Source organism: Euleptes europaea, chromosome 16 (genome assembly GCF_029931775.1).
Source record: "Euleptes europaea isolate rEulEur1 chromosome 16, rEulEur1.hap1, whole genome shotgun sequence".
Taxonomy (NCBI): Eukaryota; Metazoa; Chordata; class Lepidosauria; order Squamata; family Sphaerodactylidae; genus Euleptes; species Euleptes europaea.
Genome location: NC_079327.1, coordinates 30479239 through 30492211, shown reverse-complemented (window position 1 = coordinate 30492211; position 12973 = coordinate 30479239). Strand labels below are relative to the sequence as shown.

Sequence of the window (12973 nt, the reverse complement as noted above, 5' to 3'; positions counted from 1 at the left end):
AGCTGTGGCAGGCACTCTCAGAGGAGGAACACTGAAGGACAGTGTCTCTCAGTGTCAGGTGTGTAGGAAGAGTAATATATAGTCAGAAAGGGGTTGGGTTTGAGATGAATCATTGTCCGGCAAATTGGCTTTGGATTTCAAATCAGATTAGCTTTGGATTTCACACATTAACAGATCACTTCAGGATACAATGGTTCCATATTAACGTACCACACCCTCATTAGCACATTATCTTGATACTTACAGGACAATGATTAGCACATTACCTTTGATACTTTTTGCAGGACAATGATTCAGCTCAACCCAACCTCCTTTCTGACTATATATTACCCTTCCTACACACTTGACACTGAGAGACACTGTCCTTCAGTGTTACTCCTCTGAAGATGCCGGCCACAGCTGCTGGCGAAACGTCAGGAAAGAAAATACCAAGACTACAGTCACACAGCCCGGATAACCCACAAGAACCAAAGATTAGGATTAGGGTTAACATTGCTTTTCTGTACCGCTTTTATGCCTTTAATAATGTGACAGTACCCAAGTGGTCTCCCGGTAATAATTGGCTTCCAGACTGCCAAGGAAGGAATTTCTACAAGCCTGCTCTGTGCACTGGGTCACTGGGCTAATAAGGCCAATTATTCATGGAAGGTTTTGCATTGGATTTGCCACTCTTTAGATGCACTTTTCCCCCATCCATATTGTGACAGCAGGTAGACTTCCCTTGACTATGGAAGATCCACTGATTTAGCAATTTGTAATAATCTCTTTTCCTTTCTGTAAAATGTATTGGGACAGCAAGGGAATAGCTTGTTGCTGGGCAGAATATCCCTGTATGTCTGTGTGCTAAGGAAGTGGGGCAAGAGTCATGGAGGGTTACAGTAAACCATAACAAGAACTGGATAGAACTGAACTGTACTGCGCCGCCTCTATGTCTGGAGTGTTATCAGCGCTACCCTGAATGTTGATGGGTTGTCATATCTTGAATTTGGATAAATATCCCTTCCTCAGTATGATCGGGGCTCAGAGATTTCTGCCCATTAGGGCCTCTGAGTCAGCAGCTGCAAGTAAACTGTTTTCTTGAAATATTGATCTCAGGTCTCTCTCCCCCCCCCCCCCACGAACCCCCGTTTGCCGTATCAATATTCTCAAAACTCAACAATAAGCCACCATGCAGAGTTTTGAGAATTCAGATGGGGAAAATGTGCATCTATAGAGTGACAAATCCAATGCAAAACCTTCCATGAATAAATGGCCTAAGAGTCATGGAGTGTCAGAGTGAACGATAAACAATGATAGGAGAAACTGGAGGAAACTGCAACTATACTGTGCCGCCTCTTTGATTGTAATACAATCAGATATGTACAGAATGTTGATAAGCCGTCATAACTTGAATTTGGACAAATGTCTCTGCCTCAGGACTATCGGGATTCAGAGATTTTGGCCTGTTAGGGCATTAGGGCATCTGGGTCCAGCTGCAAATAAATAAACTGTTTTCTTGATAACGATCTTGGGTCTCCCTCTCCCCCGCGAACCCCTGTTTTACTGCAACATTACATACCTGAAAAGCGAAGCTAGCACGGGGATATTTAGGGGGGCAGCATCCTCACCTTTTGCAGCATCCTCACCTGCTAAATTGCTGAATGTAATATATGTAACTTTCAAGTACGTAACTTTCAGATATGCAGTCTAAGGAAACAAATCTCTCTTCACTTGGAGTGCTGAGGCAAGTTTCTTGTGAACTTCCAAAGTGAGAATTATGTTTATAAACACAATTAACATACATAAAATGTTCACATATGTCTTATTTGTCTAAAGAATTCCTATTGAAATAAATGGATGTGCTCTGGAATAGGTGGTGGAAGAGATCAGATATGCAGTCGGAGGAAACAAATCTCGCTTCGGCCTTTTATGCATGGGTTGTTTCCATTGTGTTTACCCCCCAAAAAAACAAAACCCTTCTTTGGGGGTTCATTTTCATTAATGCACTTTTCTGGACCTTCAAAGGTCACTTTGTTCTCCTCCATGTTTCCCCTGCGTTTTCAGGATGCTGTTTTACTTCAACACTAACAACTGCGTCGAGGTCTATTCAGTTGCTACTCCAGTGCAAAGTTTTAACTTTGGGTTTGTCTCCCCACGTCCACATTCTCGCTGCTCCCTCCCACTCGTCCTTCTCCACCCTCATCCAACTTCTCAAAGCCATTTGTGAGTGCACTAGCAAGAGAATGCCAGAATACTGTGAGGCTGCTTCTTTGGTCAGTTTCACAGCGAGTGGTCAGTTTCAGTCCTCAGCTGGATGGAACAGAGCTGGGTTGATTTGCCACTCTCCCATTATGCCTGTCCTTCTCTGCTTTGGCTATAAAATGGCTGCTTGGTTCAGGTCAAATGAAAGAATCCGGCTGTGGGACTGGCGGGGGGGGGGCTGGTAACGTTTTTTTTCTTCCAAAATACACTACTCCCAATTATAAAGCAGCGTTTTCAAGGTGAGGGACTCTCGTGCACTGATGTAAGTGTTTTTTCAGTACCAACCTCACAATTTATCACTAGTATACATGCATGAACAAAAAAAATATCCAAAGAAGGGGGGTGGCAAGCTGCGTAACAGCAACAACATCAGTGACCACTCCCCCACTGGTTCAGAAGCGCCATTTTTTCCATGGGGATCACAAGGTACTCTTGGAATTTCTTCAGGGGGAAAAGCCCATGTACATAGTCTTTTGAGAGTTCGACTGCCAATACTGTGCAGCTAGAGAGCAGCAAATCCTGCAAAAACAGTCTGTGCATAACAGGACTTACTTTGGAGCGCTGAGATTTAGTATTGGTCTTAGAGCAGAGGGGTTTTTTTGTTTTGCTTTCAAGTCTTATGGCGACACCTGGTGTGGGGTCTTCAAGCGAAGGGTCCTTCAGTGGTGGTTTGCCATTGCCTGCCTCTGCGTCACGATCTGGTATTCCTGAGTGTTCTCCCTTCCAAATCCTTGCCAGGGCAGACTGAGCTTCTGAGATCTGGCAAGATCAGGCTAGCCTGTGGCTGAGTTAAAATCCTTGGTGAACTTAGAGGTGTATTTGGGAACCTTTGGTTACTGACTATCTGTGTCTAACCTTACTCCTACGGAAGTTAAGGCGAAAGAGAAAGTATGCTATACTGTCCAATAGAGTAGATGTTCTTTTAATTGAAGTTTTTCAGCTAGGGCCAAGTCTAGACAAAATATTGAGGTGCCTTAAGAAGGCATGGGATGCAAGTTCTGCTAATTTGTTTACATCTAGTAATCTCCAGTAACATGAATAGCATATCTACTCTATTGGATAGTAAAAATACCTTCTGTTGTATCTTAACTACCCTATAAGGAAGGTTAAACAGAGATGGTCAGTAACCACCCTCCTCCATAGCCTCAGAGAAGAGGCCATTATGCATTTCAGGTAACGGCAAGGCTCATAATTGCTTAGATTACATCAGGATTATATTTCAGTTTTACACCTTTGCTCCAAAGAATGTGTGTGTTCCCTCTCTCTCTCTCTCTCTTCATTAACATCAGCAGTGTTGAGGAATTTCAGTGGAACTAAACTACTTTAAATCAGAGTTGCGATTTTCATCTCCTGAATAATGTCTGGTGATGAGTGGCATCCCAGTCCTAAATATGTTATTTTGAAAAGCATAAAATGGCATTTGTTTCATCTTATGTTCCCACAATCTCCTTCCTGCCCTATGTTTTTAATTTGTATTCTTTTATATATATGTATGTATGGTTTTGAACTCATTTTATGATGTGTTTATATACAGCTCTGTTCTTAGTTAGCTGCCTTGGTGGCTCTGATTAGGCTGAAAAGCGGGATATAAGTTTTCTAAATCAATACCAAATATATGACAGTAAATAACACACTTAAAAAACTATTGGAAGCAATGAAAATAATAAAGTATTGTATATACATGCCATAATCCTCTTCTTTCAGAAATTGTTTGACTTTATGTTACTTCCATTTATCTTCATTGCCTGAAAGGTTAGAACCTCTGATCTCTCTCATCATCCTTTATGTGTGAATCTTCTGATTCTCTTCCATAGAGAACCACATGATTTATTATACCTGGCCTCTCTTTCCTCAACCCCTTTCTTCCTCTTCCCTATAAACCCATGAATCCTGGCAAGGAAAACAGTGAGCCTGCATTCAATCCGATTCCACAAGGTGTGGGAGAGTTTCTTTCTCCTGTTGTAGCTTTCAGTCTCCAGATCTCTGAAGCTTCAAGGGGAGAAGTATTTTGTGTTACTTACTGGGCTAGGGAAGGAGTATGTATATAAGCAAGAAAGGAGTATTTATTTACTCTATTTAGTCCATGTTTATCCCACCTTTCTTTCCAATGGGGACCCAAAATAGCTTACCCAGTTCTCCTCTCCTCCATGTTATCCTCACAACAACCACAACCCTATGAGGTAGGTTAGGCTGCAAATTTTTGATTGGCCCAAGGTCACCCAGCAAGCTTCGATGTCATAGTGGGGATTCAAACCTGGTTCTCCCAGATCGTAGTCTGACACTCTAACTACTATGCCACAGAGGAAATATTTGCCACAGAGGAAATATTTGCATTGTTATAACTTGTAGAATAGAAGGCTATCCACTACAATGTCCTGTATAATTTTGGCAATCTTTAACTATGTGTGAACTGAACTTGACACAATATGCCCTCTCGAAGGGGCAGAATTGTTCACCAAACGAGCTGGTCACCAGTTCAGAAACAAATCACAGTTCATCTTAAAAATGTTTACTGCCTCTTTTGTATCGCAACTCCCATAATATTTTCAATAGAGATACACAACTTCTGGAAATTCTGAAGCCATGGGAAAAAACTTTTTACAACATAATATCTGTTTATAACTTGGCATTGTTACGAAATTTTAAAAAGTATCAATGCCTTATAGTGACCTAAGAACATAAGAAAAGCCATGTTGGATCAGACCAAGGCCCATCAAGTCCATCAGTCTATTCACACAGAGGCCAATATATTTGGATACCATGTTAAACTTCGTAACACTGGAAACATTGAACTCTTTAAGGGTGTATTATTGTATACATTATATCAAATTAATTGTGGACAGAATTAGTCACGTTTAAACATATCTTTAAATTTGCTGTATATAAATGCCTAATAAAGGTGTTAATGATGATGAAATATGCTGTATATACACAGAACTTATTTAATGCTATAGATTGTTTTGCATAAAAATCTTGGTGGTGGTGGAAAGTGCCGTTAAGTCATAGCTGACTTATGGTTTTCAAGGCAAGAGATGTTTGGAGGTGGTTTGCCATTGCCTGCCTCTGTGTGGGCTGAGAGAGTTGTGACAGAACTGTGACTGGCCCAAGGTCACCCAGCAGGCTTTATGTGGAAGAGTAGAGAATCGAACCCAGTTCTCCAGATTAGAGTCCACTGCTTTTAACTACTACACCACGCTGGCTCTTTATACTACACAATTTAAGTGAATAAAATCTTGTTGTAAAAAGCCTCTTGTTTGTTCAAAAGGAGAAAATATTTTCCAGATCCCAAAATAGTCCTTGTGAGGCAGGCACACACAGCCCACCTCCACATTTCTTAATTTCCTCACTTCGAGAAGGCATGCACAGTCGTCTGATTTTACTGACAGTGTGGCCTTGAAGACATCTCAGTCTGCCTATCGGTCAACATTACAAAACATTTGGTGACTTCAGATTCTGTGATCTGTGGATTGTCTGCTTGGCATGCAGAAGGTCCCAGGTTCAATCCCCATCATCTCCAGTTAAAGGGACTCGGCAAGTAGGTGATGTGAAAACCTCTACCTGAGACCCTGGAGAGCCGCTGATGGTCTGAGTAGACAATGCTGACTTCGATAGACCAAGGGTCTGGTTCAGTGTAAGGCAGCTTCATGTGTGGAGCCTTGGAAACCACCTGTGCAACAGTTCCCATCTGGTCTGCTTAATGTGGTGAGTAAATGACATTTGCATGTGCACGTTCATGGGAAGGTATGAGGGAATCTTCAAAATCTCCATCTCTCTACCTGATTTAACTTGTAGCAGGCATTTTGGGTGTGAATAGAACTTGGCAGAGCTGTGAATGCTGGCTGGGTGCATGCACGATGGGGGAGTAGTTGGTCACTTTATTTTTAACTCTTCTGCCTTTATTCATGGATGTCATGCTGATATGTCAGAATTAATTGTGAAGTTCAAATTGTAAGTTCAAGTTCTCGCTTCTAATAGTACCCCTAATTATGTGCTTTTTTCTGTTTCTGTGTACTGTGGCATGTCTAGCACAATGAGGAAAACACAATCAGCAGAAGAAAGAGACAGCTGTTGCACTGAGGAGTGCCTGTCGCAGTGTTTTTACTGCTGTAGACGGTTTACAGAGCAGATGATACGGCTGTACAAGAGATGCTTGTCCAGGATGAATCTCAACAACAGGACATGTGTAAAGTTGAGCAGGAAATGACTTAACAGGAGGAAGCGACTTCACTGCTGCTGAGAAAGAGATCAGCATGCCTTCTTCTGCCATACCATTAACCTCCTGTTTAGTTGCTTTTTCTGAGCAGGCAAGCTGCCACAGTTAGTTATCTTATTCCGGACCCAGCACCCACACGCAGTTAGAGTTAAAGGAAGTTGCAGCTCTTTGTTGTCCTCTGATTACTCCGTTTCATTTTCTGAAAAGTGTGGGGACTCAGATGTAGAATCAGGGACACCTGTTAAGAACAGGACCTTTGCTATTTGGCATCATTTCTCTTTGTGATTCCTGAAGGTGCCTTTGCTTAGTGCCAGTGCACCACCTGCGTTGTCACCTTCACCAGTGGATAGCTCCACACAGGCACTGCAGTAGCCTACCATGCAGACGATAATAGGAAGGAATGGGCAATGTTTATGTTGATTAAAGGTTTCCTGGGTTTCATAGAGACTTTTGTGCCTCACGTGAAAGTTATCTCCATCCATGTTTTCCTTAAAGAAAGCAGTACCAACAGTTGCTTCTCTGGTTGCTGAAGTGATACGCATTGTGACAGGCATCTGGCTCAGTTTCTGAACAGTGAGCTATATATCAGTGACCGCACTGGATTGCTTACTAGGAACCTACACTCTGCAGAGAGGAAGCAACCCTGTCTTCCTTTCCATACATGACAGGGGTCATCAGAAACTGGCTTACAGAGGTTGGGCTAACATTGCATCTGACCATGATCCAAATATTATAAATAATGTTCCAAATATGATCCAAATATTATGAATATTCTTCTAAATGATCCAAATATAATGAATTTATTGCATTGTATTGTACTGTGTATTTTATTTTGGCCTATGGCTGTAAGAATAAACATTGATTGAATATAATGAATATTCTTCTGCATGTTCATGCATGACACATTGCATCAACGTGATATTTATCTGGAAAATTTATACTCAGCCTTTCCAGAGATCTGTTTATGGTAGCTCACAAGGTAAAAAAGGATAGTGAAATCATAAAAACAACCATAAAATTATCAAAACAGGCCAAGAGTTTGGTAGTGACAGCCTTCCTAAACACTAGCACAGGTGTTGATAGCTTGCTTATGACTTGTGGAAAAATATGTGGCCACTTCATTCTCCTGAAGCCTGTCAAAGGCACCAGTGGTTTTAAAGGACTTCGAGTCTGTATTGGTTAGAGATGCTACCGAAAGTGCTCAGTTGCTGGTATTCTATGTTTTTCATGCTAGAGTGCATGCATAGCCAGCTTGGGTTTGAAAACGCAGATGTTGTAGTTGCACCCAGTAAATGGAGACGTACTGATACATTGCAGTCCCGCAAGGAAACATTGAGAGTAATAAGCAGAAGAAATGGTACCACTGTTGATACAAATTGAATGCAACAGAAAGTTACTGACTAAAGGATGTGAGGCAGATGATGTGGGTGCCTGCCTTGCCCACCAAATGCTAAGTACCCTTCAAAGTCAAAGACAGCTAATAGAAATTAGACATCTGATTCTGCCAAACAGCCACGTTTCTGGGAAAGAATACATGGTCCACTAAATAGGGCTGTTGTCTCCAAAACAAGAATAAGAAGATGTTGATGCCAGGGACTCGTTTACTTCCAGTTGGGAAGCCAGTGGGCAAGGAGTTGTCGGAGAAAAGAAGTCCAGAAAAGGAGTGCAATGAAGACCGGGGTTAAGAAAAACCTTTTGAAAGGTTTTGTGTAATGGTTCAGAGAGGATAATGAAGATCATCTAAATTCTGTCACCCTTGGACTGACATGGAATTCTAGGAATATCTCTATGATGCTGGTACTGAGAGGTTCCGGAAAAAATGGTTGGTCCTGCTACCTGTTTGGAGAAAGAGAGAAATATGTACATGATTGCCATCTATCATCTGTCCATTAGTGCCTGTTGAGATAGTCTCCCAGCACTACTGGTTCCATTTTGGGTTAGTGTGGAACAGTCAAAACAAGGGGGACTTTTGTTCATTAGAAGAAATAGACAGAAGATAGCCAGAGACTTGGTGCTCCAAACGGTTTTCTGCAACTACTCCATCTTCAACACACACAAAAACAGTTGGTGAAGGAAGAAGCAGACTTCTGGAATCAACTTTGAACAGACACCACCATGCATGAAACAAGTTAATATTTCTTTACTTAGGATAATTCATAAAGAATACAAACCTAAAACTAATTTCTTGTAACGTTTATTTAAAATGGATGCGTGGGGGAGGGACTGGATCTTCCGAAAAGTCATTAGAGGGCCCTGAAAATGACCTGCAGTGCCAAGGCACACTGCCAGACATTCTCATTGGTTGACAGTGTAGCCTTTTCCCCCCTCTCAGGGTTAGGTGTTTGGTTGAAATGGGGGGAAATGTACTTAAACACTGCAGTGCTATGATCGCATTTCAATATTATTGTTGTCTTAAAGGTTTTAATAGATGTATATGTGACTGAAATTTTATTGCCGGGGAGGGTGGGCTAGAAATTTTAAAAATAAATATAAATAAATTACAAATTCTTTAATACTGTCCATCCGTTTCTGCATTATTGGTAGTGAGCTTTTTAGCTGTGGCTGAAGTTGGAATAGGTTTTGGGAATAGATATTCTGAGTAGAGTAGTGTTGCCATAATTTGCGTTTAAGAGGGTAATAACTGGTGTTTGTGGTTTTTATTTAATTATTTTGTTATTTTAAATGTTTCTAATTGTTCACATGTGTTAATTTTTTTATGTGCGCCGCCTTGGGAATCCTGATGCGGTGGAAAAACATCATTAAAATGTTTGACATAAATAAACTGATTCAGATTAACACTATTGATTTATGTTGCCAGTTTGGGCACTTCCCCAAACTGCAGTAGCGATGGCTCAGAATAGTTTCGAAAGTTGATCTTATGTGATCTCTAATTTTTTTAACTTGCTCTTTGGTGTAATTAGACATTCACAAAGCAAGCCCAGGTAGCTAGTGTATATCGTCCTACATTGTATAGCACAACTAGAATGTTTGCATATCTAGTTAGAAGAGTTTCTGTCAAGTACATCTTTGTTATTTCTGTTACTGTGGTTAGTTTGTTTAAAAAATATTTCCCCTAGTGTACAGGTCAAAGCAAAGAGCCTATGGCGCAGAGTGGTAAGCTGCAGTACTGCAGTCCAAGCTCTGCTCACAACCTGAGTTCAACCCCAATGGATGTTGGTTTCAGGTAGCCGGCTCAAGGTTGACTCAGCCTTCCATCCTTCCGAGGTGGGTAAAATGAGTACCCAGCTTGCTGGGGATAAAAGTGTAGATGACTGGGGAAGGCACTGGCAAACCACCCCGTAAACAAAGTCTGCCTTGTAAATGTCGGGATATGATGTCACCCCATGGGTCAGGAATGACCCGGTGCTTGCACAGGGGACCTTTACCTTTTTACAGGTCAAAACAGCAGCATACAGCTAGTGAAACCCTAACTGCAGCACTTCTTTACATTATATGCTTTAATAACTGGATTAAAGACTGTGGTACTGCTTCTTGGGTAGCTTTATGAAGCTCTGAATCCTTATCAAATGTCGCTGATTGCTAAGTGTGTGAATACTGGGATTTATGTGTGAGCCAGTAGCTGCTGCTGAAAATTCAAACTGCCAGGTCGTAGAACTAACTCTTTACATTCTGAGTTAGCAAGACCAGTAGAGCTAGCTTTACCAGCAGAGATATCAACAAGGTTTTACTGTGAAAAGAAGCCAGGAAGTGATGCCACAGCAGTTGTAAAGCATGTTACAAGTGATTTGAACACTAACCATTATGGGGAAGACCTCACAATAAACGTGCAGATTTGCAAAGGATTTAAATGTTGAATATGACTGAGTGGTGGCATAGGCTATATGTGCAGGGCATACAGATATGCTGTTTTTATGGCGTATTCATGTCCCTCTTTTCCTGAAGACAATTTCCTCTCCCTTTTTTGTTACTGCTAATCATACAGTCTCTCTAGTATGTAACTGATTGCTTGGATTGTGGGAAATATTCCTCTACAATGCTTTATTTGATTTCCCCCCACCCCATCCTCAGAGAAGATACAAGAGAACGTGTTTGTGTAAGCAGTGGGAAAAAATTACCCCAAAGACAGTTGTCTGAAAATGTCTTGGGTGAATTTCTACACTAAATTGATTTGTCTATGGTGTCTTGCTTTTCTGTGATGTAGTTCTTTTGTTTCTGCAGTGTCTCTGAGAAGCTGCATCATCGAACATACAACTATGTCCTCATAAAGTATCGTTTGTATCGGGTGCTTCTAGACTTAAACCGGTAGCTGCTATTTTCCTTATGATTTATAGTTTGGTATCATATACGTTAGGATAACTCACTCTGTAAAGCTTTTTTAACCATATTTCTGGTGATCGATTAGAACCTCATAAAATAGTTCAGACACATATTATTGATACGCTAACTGCTGGCTTATGGGAAAGCTAACTTGTCATAGTATGTGAAGGAGGGTGGCTTGCACAAGTACACATGGATAAAATCTGAGCACAGTCTTGTAAAACATCCTGTGATCTCTCATCCAGCCAACTGTTCCCCTTCCTCCATACTGGCTTTGCGCCATTCTATGAACTCTTCCTGTCCTACTTAAACTTTAGCACTGGGCAGTTTGTGTCTCCTCCTGTGAGTGTGTATGAGAAACAGCTCACTTCCTACCCCACCTTTCTCCCTTTCTGTTCTACTTAATAGAAGTGAGTGTGAGCTTTCCATGGCTTTTACTGGGGAGAGGATGGGGAGACAGTTGTTCAGATCTGCAAACATACCTGTCAAAATAGGTGGAGTAATGTAGCAGCTTGCAAGCATACATGCTCTAACTTATTTGCATGAAATGTTAAAGCTATGCTCAGTCTAGTGAATATTAGATTCATTAATTAAGAACTCTGCCTTTGGAAGTGCAGAGAATTCAGGGAACTTTAAAATTTCAATTAGAACTAACTTATTTCCTTCTTTACAATGTGCCCAGACCTGGTAGATCTTGACTGATGTCTGATGTAGGACATAAAATTGTATTAATGAGTGGATGGTTTATTGCACAAGCCAGTGAATGGTCCATGACAATCAACACAATCAATACATAAGCTAATCTCACTGGACAAACATTATAATTGACGATACACACACAAGAAGTCACGGAATTGATCTAGGGCCTATTTTTGTATTAGGTTTGTTATTAGAAGGAAGTGTGTTGTTGTTGTTTTTAAATAAACATTTCATCTAAGTTCCTGTGGGAATGAGGAGGGGTCAAGTGGTTCTGTCCCGGATCCTAAATACTTTACTTACATATAAATACAATCCATTAAAATTCAGCAGAATTGAAATAAAGATGTGCTTCAAGTCACAGCTTTAAAAATTGGCAGCTAGCTGGATGTTCCTTTTAAATGGCTGCTTTTTGTAGCCTGCTGAGTAGACTTGCAAGTTTCTACCCTCCAACTTCTGCTGGGTGGTGTTTGTGTGTGTGTGTGTGAGCGAGAGAGACGTGTTTCTTTCCAGTGAGACAACTCCAGTAATCTGTTTATGGGATAATTAGACTGCTGAGAAGCTTTGTTAATATGAACACAGGAACAAATAAAGTAGTGCATAAAGATGGCTTTTTGCCAAGCTTGAGCCATTACTGCTTTGCCAGTGATTCTTCTGTTCCTTTGGCAGAGTGCTTGATTGAAATTACAGTTGTCTTCCCCACTGATTATCTTGGTTAAAAGAAAAACAAATCTGTCTAGCCATATCTTATAGTCCTCCACAAAAGCCAGAAGATAACTGTCTCTTGGACCATTGTTTCAAGCAGGGATTGTGTTCGCTTCTAGGCATTGATGGCAATTGCACTAGGTTTTTAAGAGGGAGGGGAATACATTGTTCAGCCAGCAATCTCAGCCTCCAAACTAGGAATTTCTCATGGGCCTGTCTTAGTGTGGTAGGCAAGTGAATCAGCAGCTATTGGAAGATTTGGTTCCTCATTAACTGAAGTTTTAAAAAGCTGTTGAAACATTTGCTGAGACTGATACAGATGGATGTTCCTTGCATGTATGCAGAACAAGGTGGGGTCCTTAAACAAGCCTACTTAGAAATAAATATAATTGAGCTCAGTGACAGTTGTTTCTAGGCTGTTAGCTTGAAATTTGGCCTCTCTGAAATCTTGGGTTTTATTCACGGAAAGTTAGAAAATAAACATTTTGTATGCACTGAAGACAGATGGGTAGAACTCTTAACGCAGTGGGGGTCTTTTATGACTTCCCTACATGTTGCATATCTACCTTCCTTCCTCTGGTGTTCCATTAAGGTTGCCCATTAGGGACGGAGCTTGTGGAGGGCGGGGTTTGGGGAAGGGAGGGGCTTCAATGCCATAGAGTCCAGTTGACAAAGTGGCCATTTTCTCCAGGTGAACTGATCTCTATCTGCTGGAGATCAGTTGTAATAGCAAGAGACCTCCAGCTAGTACCTTTAGCAAGTATGCTTGCTAAAAAGTTTCCCAAATTTGTGAAAAGCCAGATAGTGCAAGCATAGCCCTAAAAATGCTAGTGTGCTTCG

General features: G+C 41.1%; 1 protein-coding gene across 1 annotated transcript in view; it reads left to right on the top strand.

The window, feature by feature from the left end:
• Positions 1-12973, top strand: part of MRPS9 (mitochondrial ribosomal protein S9) — a 51417-nt gene that overhangs the window by 493 nt on the left and 37951 nt on the right. The gene's annotated exons all lie outside the window — the stretch shown is intronic.